This window comes from Aphidius gifuensis, linkage group LG3 (genome assembly GCF_014905175.1).
Source record: "Aphidius gifuensis isolate YNYX2018 linkage group LG3, ASM1490517v1, whole genome shotgun sequence".
Lineage (NCBI taxonomy): Eukaryota > Metazoa > Arthropoda > Insecta > Hymenoptera > Braconidae > Aphidius > Aphidius gifuensis.
In genome coordinates this window covers 15,852,493-15,863,120 of record NC_057790.1, presented here as the reverse complement: position 1 = coordinate 15,863,120, position 10,628 = coordinate 15,852,493, and the positions used below count along the sequence as shown (strand labels likewise).

Genomic DNA, 10,628 nt, shown 5'->3' with positions numbered 1-10,628 from the left:
AATTAACTGTGAATTTATGAGTGTGGACTTATGAGTTTTAAATTGACAGTTGACAATTGATAATTAATAATTATTAATAACAAAATCATTGGAAACTATAATCAGCAGTAAAAAAAATTAAGGAATTGTGTATTTATTATTGCATAGTCATGTTTCAATAAAATGTTGATTAATAATTACACATTTTCATTATTATATTTTCCGAGTATTGTATCACAACAAAAAAAAAAAAAACAAAGTTTTTTTCTACAAAAAAGAGTCAAGTGTTCGAAATTGTCACTATAATTGTAAGTACTTTAATTTAGATATGACACTAAAAATTCAAGAAAGAAATGTATATTTTTGACGCATGTAATTAAGTCTAAACTATTGAAAAAAAAAAAAAAAAAAATTTAAACTTGACCCCACCTGATGTAAAATATATGTCTTAAATACTGAAATCTTATTTGAGAAAAACCAGGTGGGGTCAAGTTTAAATGGCTTTTATGAATTTGACAAATTTTCTTAGAACAAATTTTAAAAAAAATATACTCGGTGCAACAAAGTTTTATATACTTTATTGTATATAAAACTATATTATTACTTATTTTATGATTAAAATTTGTATTACTTATAATATTAATTATATTAATCTGATAATATTGAAGTAATACAAATTTTAATTATGCAACACCGAAAATATCGATTTTTAAATTACTGAATAGATGGTCAGCGGAGTTGGTGGTTCGGCACCGAAAAAACAGAAAATATCAGTTTTTTTTTTTTTTTTATGTTGCAATAGTCTATTTTTTTTTAAAATTATGATATGGTGTGGAGTTTAATATAAATTTAAAGTCTATAGACTTAAGTGTTTATTTTTCTTTCCTTATTATAATTAAGACATCTTAGCTTGAATTTAAATGTATTTTTTCCGATATTATCGCGATAACGCGATAATTTTATCGGTTATCGTCAGTCAAATATCGTATCGTGTCGTGACGACGATACGATAAAAAATGGAATTATCGTATCGTTGTCGTCATTATCGTATCGTCTTGTCGCGATATTATCGATTATCGCGGCATCTCTAGTTGTGATATCACATCTTTTTGTGAAGTCATTTGGTCATATCAAATTTAATAGATCCAGCCTCAAAATGATTGTTTTGTAACTTTGACACATTTACTCATTTGTTTTGTATATAAAATATTTTCAAAGTCATCAAAGAAACAAAAGAAATTGATAAAATATAAAGAAGGAGATTGATTGATTGATTGATTATAAATTTTTATTGTTTAAATTTTAAACAAAAATAATAAATACAATTTTACAGAGTTGTCATGTTGTTTCAAAGTGATATAATTAGTAGATATGTGAGTATTATGAGAGTATACAGGTTCTACTTGTTTGTGAATGTGCTGAGGTGTCTATAACCATAGTATATGTCTGGGAATTGGATGTGTACATCAAGCCATAATTTTTGTGAAAATGGGGTGAATGAAAATTGTGCGTGTATGAATGACCGTGTAAATGCGTTGAACTGAATGGATTTTGAGAGAGTGAATTGTTGAGAGAGTAAATCGTTGAGAGAGTGAATCATTAAGAGAGTGAATTATTGAGAGAGTGAATCATTGAGAGAGTGCATTAAGTTGATGGATAATTGAATCAGCATAGTGAAGGTAAATTAGAGAGAGGCCATTTAGAGAGAGTGTATTTGAGAATTGTTTTTACCTTAACTATGCTGTGTGACAGACTATTTTTTAAAGATAGAGTGGTTGTGTTATTTGTATGGGTGGAAATGTCAATGTGTGAGTGTTTATAATAGATGATGATGTTGATGATAAGCTGGTGACACATGGTTCAGATGCGATGCAGTGGTCAGAGCCGTAGACTAGCATCCATGGATGATTGGCACCTCCAGATGGCAATGTAGTCGGAGATTGAGCTGGCGACCATGTTGATGATTATTATTATTATGTTGAGACAGATAACCTCAAAATTAACCACGATGTTCCTTTGCCCACTTTCAATCAATTAATTCAACGATTTGCGTAATTACTTCAGTGGTGATTATTATTACCACTTGTAGTTCGCAAAAAATCACTTGCAATTGGCCTAAAAGTGTAAACGCCCGAGGGCAGATTACTGTAGTAACTTTGTTTTGAGTAGAGTGTTATAAAATTGATGTGTATTGTACTCACAGGCCACAGAGAGAGAGAGAGGAGAGAGAGAGATATAACGAGTAATAAAAAAGTATGAGAGAGATGAAATTTTTTCTGTCCTAAAACGTAAAAACGCACAGTTGAAAAATTCATTTAATTATTAAAAATGAAATAAACTACTAAATAATTCGGTTTTTTTTTTTAAATAAAGCTTGATACTATATAATGTTAAATTATAAAAAACATTAATTTCTATCTTCACCATCATATTTTAAATAAATTTTGAAAATTTGCGAGGGATGAGGTTACCTCTATTTGATGTATATTAAGGCTCGGTAGTTTATTTGCGCTTTCATTTTTTTTTTTTTTTTCGGTATTATTATATTTTTTCTCACACTTGACACGAGGCACTACCGTGCCTCTTGATAAAAAAATATTATTAATAAATAGAAAGTCTGATTATATTCTTTTCTGGTACTATAATTAATAAAAAAAATTACATTGTTAAAAATTTAATTATAATTTTTCCATAATTTGTTATTAATACGCCAATTTATCTGCAATGATTAAATGAATAAATGAATAATTCAATAATAAGTAATAGCAATATCCAAGTTATTTCATCAAAAACCAAGTATACGTATCAATTTATTAATTAACTTACGATTTACGATAATTATTAGTAATCAATTTTGAATTTAAAAATGGACGGACCATTTTTTTGTTAACAGTTGGTAAAATTAATTTACCTCGATATTATCGAATATCCGATATTACTTCGCCAAAATATCGGTTCGATAACGATATCGGATTTTGATATCGCGATATCCGATAATATCGATATTGGTGTTTAATTGCTCCGGAATATCTCCGGATTACTCCGGATTATTTCGGAATTGGCTCTCGGAAATTAGCTCAAAATATCCAATATCCTAGATATATTTCCGGACATTTACGGAGTATTTCCGGAATTTTTCGGAATTTTACGGAGTTTTTCCGGAGTTTTACGGAGAAATTATTTCCACCAGGGTCTACTTAGATCTAATGAGATCCAGTTAGATCTAATTAGATCTCAATAGATCTAATTATATATAAGCATATACATGTATAAGTAGATCTTGCTACTTTCGGATCTTATTAGATCTAGTTAGATCTAATTTGATCTATGTAGATCTAATTTGATATACGTAGATCTACGCGATTTTTTCCTGGGTATGTTGAACTTTTTTATTACAAAAGTTGATTAAAAAAATAATAGTGAATTGTATATCTACTATGTGAGAATAGAAAATTGATTTACAGACCAGGCTTGTGGAGTTTTCATTTGTATGTACATAAGTTAATGTCATAAATGTACATGCATAAAAATAAAAAAATAAGAAAAATAAAACACTATATTTTCTCTATACTATTTTCCTTATATAAAAAGGAGAATGAAGCCTCTCTTCGAGCTATTTGATTGGTTGTTTATAATAATTCATTTATTTTTGTTTAATTAATTCATTTTTTATTTTGTTTATCCGTTGCTATGTGTACCTGTTGTTATTTTATTTTTGCTTATATTTGATGTTTTGTCAATGATAAAAGCTAGTAAATAGTAAGAAGTATGTATGTAATAAATAAATTAACAATTTAATTTAATTCTTCAAATATTTGCCATAATAAATTGCTATAATTATGGAAAATATTGCTGAAAAATAATTTAGATTACGAATTAATTTATTGGCTGTCAACGTTTGCCATATTTAATGAGTTAAATAGCTATTGGCAAATGTTGCTAAAGAATAACAAGGAAAACCAAAAAATTAATTTATAATCTAGATTAATTTCGCAGCAATATTTTTTATATTAAATTAGAATTATTGTGTCAAATAATTATGGCAAATGTTGCTAAGGAAAGAATGTGACCAAAAAAATATTGCTGAAGAATTTATTGAGATATTATTGATTAATTTATTTAGTCACATTCTTTCTTTAGTAACAATTGCCATAATTACCCTGGTGAAAATATTTCTCCGCGATTTCTCCTGAATTTCTCCGTGATTACTCCGAATTTCTCCGCATTTACTCCGAATTTGTCCGTGATTACTCCGAATTTCTCCCAAATTGACCCATGCGGAGAAATGAGTGGAGAAAGGTATTAAAATTTTTTTCTGAATTTTCTCCGAATCGACTTGGGTGGAGAAACGTTCGGAAATATTTTTCCGCGATGAGAATACGCGGAGAAACATGTGAAAAAAAAAATTTACCGCGGAGAAATTTTTTACGAATTTTCTCCGAATCGATTTGGGCGGAGAAACGTTCGGAAATATTTTTCCGCGATACGAGTACGCGGGAAAACGTGTGAAAAAAACAATTATCACAGAGAAATTCTTCCAATATCAACGACGAGTAGAAATTTTTCCACTTATTTTCCCACATTCATCAATTTGATGAAACGATCACGGGAGTTTTGTAGACCAAGTACCTCAGGTATATCAACTTTTTTGAAAAAAAGTGTCTTCGAATTTTCATTTTTTTCAAAAAAAATAAACATCATCATGCTTTGCGTTATGTAACAATTAATAATTAGTCATTTTTTTTTTTAAATAATTGAAAATTGAAAAAGTTGGAAAAAAATTAAACAAATGGTGGAGAAAGTTGGAGAAAGGGTGGAGAGATTTGTCCGCCTTTTTTCCAACCGTGTAAAGAAATAATTTTATACTGCTGAGAAATTTTTTCTGAAATTAACGACGAGGAGAAATTTTTCCGTCGTTTCTCCGAATCAACTTCGGTAAGAGAACGTTCGGAAATATTCCTCCGCGAAAAAAAACACACGCTGAGGAACATGAGAAAAAAAAAATTTTAGCGCGGGGAAATTCTTCCGAAATCAACGACGAGGAGAAAATTTTTCCACTCATTTCTCCGCATGGGTCAATTTGGGAGAAATTCGGAGTAATCGCGGAGAAATTTGGAGTAACCGCGGAGAAATTCGGAGTAATCACGGAGAAATTCGGAAAAATTCGGAGAAATATTTTCACCAGGGTAGTAATTAAAAATCTATTGGCAAACGTTTGCTAAGAAAAAGATGTAATCAAATAAATTAATTCGTAATCTAGATTAATTCCTCAGCCATTTAGCACAATAGGTTTAATTTAATATAGAAAATATTGCTGAGAATTAATCTGGACTGATTAATTTATTCGGTTACATTCTTTCCTTAGCAACATTTGCCAATAGTTGTTTAATTGAATAGTTATGATTTATGGCAAATGTTGCTGAGAAAAGAATGTGACTAAATAAATTACTCCGTAGTCTAAATAAATTCCTCAGCAATACTTTCTATATTAAATTAAAATTATTGTGTCAAATGGCTGAGGAATTGATCTAGACTAACAATTAGTTTATTTGGTATTTTTTTTTTTTTTCTACTATATACTCAAAAAGAAAGAGTAAATTATAAATTGGGAGATATCGTGAATTTTTACGTAATGATCAAGATAAAAAAACTTCTTACTACAACCTTCTTACATCATTGACAAAACATCACTGGTAAATTAAAATTAATAAAGTCAATAAATGTAAAAAATTGTGCATTAATGAATAACTATTGTAAAAAATGTTTATTATATAATTTTGAATATTTGGTAAAAATGTTGTGTACGTTCACCTTCAATAACAAAATTAAAGATTGTTTAGAGCCAGATTTAATTCTTTTATAGAAATTGCTCGTTTCTATTAATTAAATAATATTGATGAATATTAATTAACTATAAATAATTACTCATAGAAAAAAGAATCTAAATACAATAACTTCGTTGTCTTGTATTATAAATATTTTAAATATATATTTATTATTCAAAAATTAGACATTTTGAATTTTAGACACAAGTTTTGTAAATCATGTTTGATGTTGGAAATAAAAGTGATTATTAATATAATTTTTAAAATAAGTTGACCTTATACCCTAACGGAACAGTGCAACCATGTAATAACCGTTAAATAACGGTTCGTTGAGAGTTGCAAGTTGCGCAAATGAAACCAAAAACCATAAATGAACCGTTATTGAACCCACTAAAAAAGGTTCGTTTTCGAATAGACTTTGAATTTAAGATAAATGAACCAAAACCATGAATGAACCGTTACACTGAGAGAAATTTTAACTAAAATTTAAAACCCATGTTGAATAGAAATTACTATACTGCTTTGTAATTTTTGTTTTATTTCTGGAATTGGCCGCGAGAGATGATATTCTACAATAAAATTATGTAAAATGTCACACTATGTCAAAAAATTGTTGTTACTTTAAGTCTCTGTACATCGTTATCTATTGCAGATAGACATGGGGTTGAGTGGAGTTAATTATTGAGAATTCAATTCTAAACAATTACAAAGAATTACTTTTTTTGATTAATCTCTTAGATAATGAGTTATGAGTTAATTAAAATAAAGCACATACATGTTTTGAGGAAACGATAAAAAATATTATAAGTTCAAATAAAAAATACTGAACAATTTAATAAATATTCTAATACATATAATAAAATTTATCATGTACACAAATAAAAGTTAGCATAGACTTAAATATTTTTTACTATATCGCTTTGTGAAAATTCTGGTTGTGGGGCGAAATAATACAAAGATGGCCGACTGATTGAACAAATGATTGAATTGTCATGTAATTTCAAGTATTTCTACAGCCTTATCTGTTGAAGTTAGGTATGGGGTTAAGCGAGGTTTATTGTTGGTAATTTATTTCTAAACAATTTATCAAGAATGAATTTTTTCTATTTATCAATTAGTTTTCGAGTTTTGAGCGTGTAAACAGAAAAGAAAAAATGTTGCCGGGAATTGATTGCCGTTCTCCGTGAATCTAGCACAAACTGCCGAACTTATCACAAAAAATGTCCAACTTTTAAATAAAATTTATAATAAAATATAGTAAATTCTAAAACCGGTAGTGCGTAAATTCTCAATCTGCTAGAATTTACTTGTGAGTTTCGTGAATTTAGTCATTTTTTTTAAAGAAAAACTACAATAAAATTATGTAATTTTTATGGCTTAGTGTTGTATATAGTCAATGGCCAAATTTTTTACATAACTTTATTGTAAAAATTATTTATCAATATACGAATAATTCTTACAAATAATCAGAGGAACGCAGTTTTTACTATTCGCTTTGTAATTTTTTCTTATACGTTTGCAATTTTTAGTTAAAATTTCTCTCAGTGTATTGAACCCACTAAAAAAGGTTCATTTTCGGTTATCGGCAAAAAATTTTGCAACCATAAAAGAACCACTCAATTACAGTTCAAGTAGAGTTTCGATTTAAGAGAAATGAACCAAAACCATAATTGAACTCACCAAAATGGGTTTATTTCCGGTTACTTAACAGAGCAATCAAAAGCCATAATTGAACTGAAAACAAACTCACTAAATTACGTAAAATAACGTATTTCTTTTATTCTTTCTTACATAAAAACATATCTTTGAGTTATGGCATAAGAGCCTACACATACATAGCAGAAAATGAAAACATAAACAAAGTATTTAATAGAAAAATAGTGAAAATGCTCACGATATTGGAAAGCGTATTTTAGGAGTAATTAGACCTTCAATTTTGTTTGCTGTTCCAGGCTTTGATTGTATTCGTAGCATGGTCGTAGAACCACTTCGCTATCTTGTTGAAAACTTATTGTCTTCATAAGCTGCTGCTGCTCTAACTTTAGCTTTATCATCTTTTAATAAAACTTGAAATTCTGGTACAAGATCAGTTTTAGTTATTTCAGGACCAACTGCTTTTTGAAAATCTGTAAATTTATCATCAACCATATAACGTACATGCCATGATAAATCAGTATCACATTGACGTAATTTTGGCATAACAAAATGTTCAACATCTTCTAGTTGTAATAATGTTGCAATACTAACACATGCATCGACAGCTAATAAACAAACAGAATCTTGTTTATCTTGGGCAAGTATAACAAACATTGGAATTAAATCAGATTTTAAATATTCAATTTCAACAACTTTTGCAAATTCTCCCAACTTCGATGATGCTGAACGTCGCCTCATTGGTGTATCATGTTGACATAAATTACAAAAATGATTTCTTAATTCAGCTTTTGTTGCTGTACTTACACGTGGATAACACACACTTAATTAACCTGAAATGAACCAAACCAACAAATAACCATTAATGAACCAAACCAACAAATAACCATTAATGAACCAAGAAAAATGGTTGCACCATTCCGTCAGGGTATACAAATAAAAAATAATAATTTTCCCACGTGATTTATTATCTAAAAATTTTATTATTATTTATATTTTTTATACTGACACAATATAGATAAAGAAAAATGAAAAATTATTTTTAACTAAATTACCAGAGTTTAATATGCGTAGTTTCATCTATCCTTGATTCTTATTGAACATAATTATCAGTTTCTATATTGGTTTCTTAAAAGATAAGAATATGGAAAATTTCCAAAAAAAACAATACATTTTTGATAAAATGGTCAAAAAAGAATGACGTCGCGTGCACTCAGAGAAGTATATGTTAACAGTTAACATATCCTGTTTAATGTTAACATATGCCATGTTAAAATGGGTGGTGGCTGATAAGTTTACATCAAAGATATATATATTAACATTGAACATACGTATCTTAATAGTTAATATGCGTATGTTAACTATTAAGATATCTGTAATTGACACAATTTGAAGGTTAGGCTGATAGTTGAAGACATTTACGTATGTAAATATGAAAATTGAATGTAAAATTAAGAATGAATTTACAAAAAAACTAAATTTAAATAAATTTATGACAACACGAGTACATATTATATTATATTACAATTAGAATAGTATCACAATATAATGTCAAAAAAAAAAGATTACAAGAAGTAGACTGGCGCATCAAAATATTTGGCCGCGTAAAGATACGTATGTTAACTATAAACATACGTATGTTAACAGTTAAGATATATATGTTTATTGTTAATATATATATCTTAACATTAAACTTTTGTATGTTTAATGTAAACATATTGGTATGTTAACTGTTAACTTATCCTTCTCTGAGTGTGTGATTTAATCTCTAACTTATCAGCTTTATGATTGTGTTTTTGTCTATTGAGGTGGATTTTTTTTTTTTAAATTTTATTTCAGCTGTTATCATCATTGCTTATTTTTTATGACTTGGTTTGTTCCTCCTATGCATTTTTCTTCTTATATTAAGTTTTATTGGTCAAGTAATGTCAATTGACGTACGTGATTTTTTAAAAAATCAATTAAAAAAAAGACATGGTAACGTTCGTTGGAGCGTATGGCCCACGTTACCCGTTGAAAATTAAAAATTTTCAATACTCCGGCTAGGGCCATGGTTATTTTAAATTATTGCTCAAATATAATTTAATGGTTCATTAACAATAACATAATACAATTCAAGGCTTTTTTGAAGCCTTATAAACAATTTATTTCAACTCTATGATGACATTCTTCGGTCTGTTTTTTTGATTTTTTTTTCGGCGAGCCATAAATTTTGTTATAATCAAGATAGACAGTTCGTATTAGGCTCAAATTATGCGTCTCAAAAAAATCTAGTGACATCGGTTGGGGGTTTTTTTTATATCAATAACGGTTTTCGAGAAAAAAAAATTAAATATCCGAATTTTTTGTTAAATTTTGAAGTTTTTTTCATTTTCTCAAAAACTATTGAAAATAGAAGGTAAAACCCGTAATGCGGGCGATAGAGTTTTTCAAGGCGCATAATTTAAGCTTAATACGAAGTCTCTATCTACATTTGACGTTGAGTTATTCATTGCGCCGTTTTTATAACTTGTAAAATTTCCACGTAAAAACGTATGTAACATTTTAAGTTACATAAATAATAATTTATGAATAATGAAATATTAAACAGAGAAGTTTTACGAACAAAAAACCTCTGGTGATAAATACTTTCTGATAGATAGTTTAGACTCCATAATTTTTTGAGTAAGAAGAAAATTTTTTTCAAAATTTATATTTTTTCTTTTCAACTTAAAACTATCATCAATAGAACAAAAAACCCATTATACGGGCGATAGAGTTTTTTAATGCGCTTCTTTTGAACCTAGTACGAAGTCTCTCAGTTACTTAGTTCGTAAGTTATGAGCGTTTTTTTTTTTTTCGCCGATGAATTCAAGACTGCGGCTGAGCCTATGGCTCCTAGCCTCCGTAATATACATAAAAATCTCTAGATAATAATTCTGTAAGTTTTAGATTTAAAGTCGTAATCTAACAACTTATCGGCTATCAATACCACCACCAACATCAAAATGATGATGATGATGAAGATAAATATACATAAAAAGTTTTTTTTAAATATAAACTCTGTATTATTGATTTAATTTTTTTGATTTATGTGCGTGTGTTTAGTTGGTTTACTAATTAATTTCTTTTGTCACAAATTCTATATTGCATAAATTAATCATTTTCAAAAGTTCGGCCATCTTGATTCGC

General features: G+C 28.3%; 1 pseudogene; it reads right to left on the bottom strand.

Annotated features, from left to right (window-relative positions):
• Positions 1-7,796: 7,796 nt before the first annotated feature.
• The window catches only part of LOC122850946, a 220,743-nt pseudogene continuing 217,911 nt past the window's right edge, over positions 7,797-10,628 (bottom strand).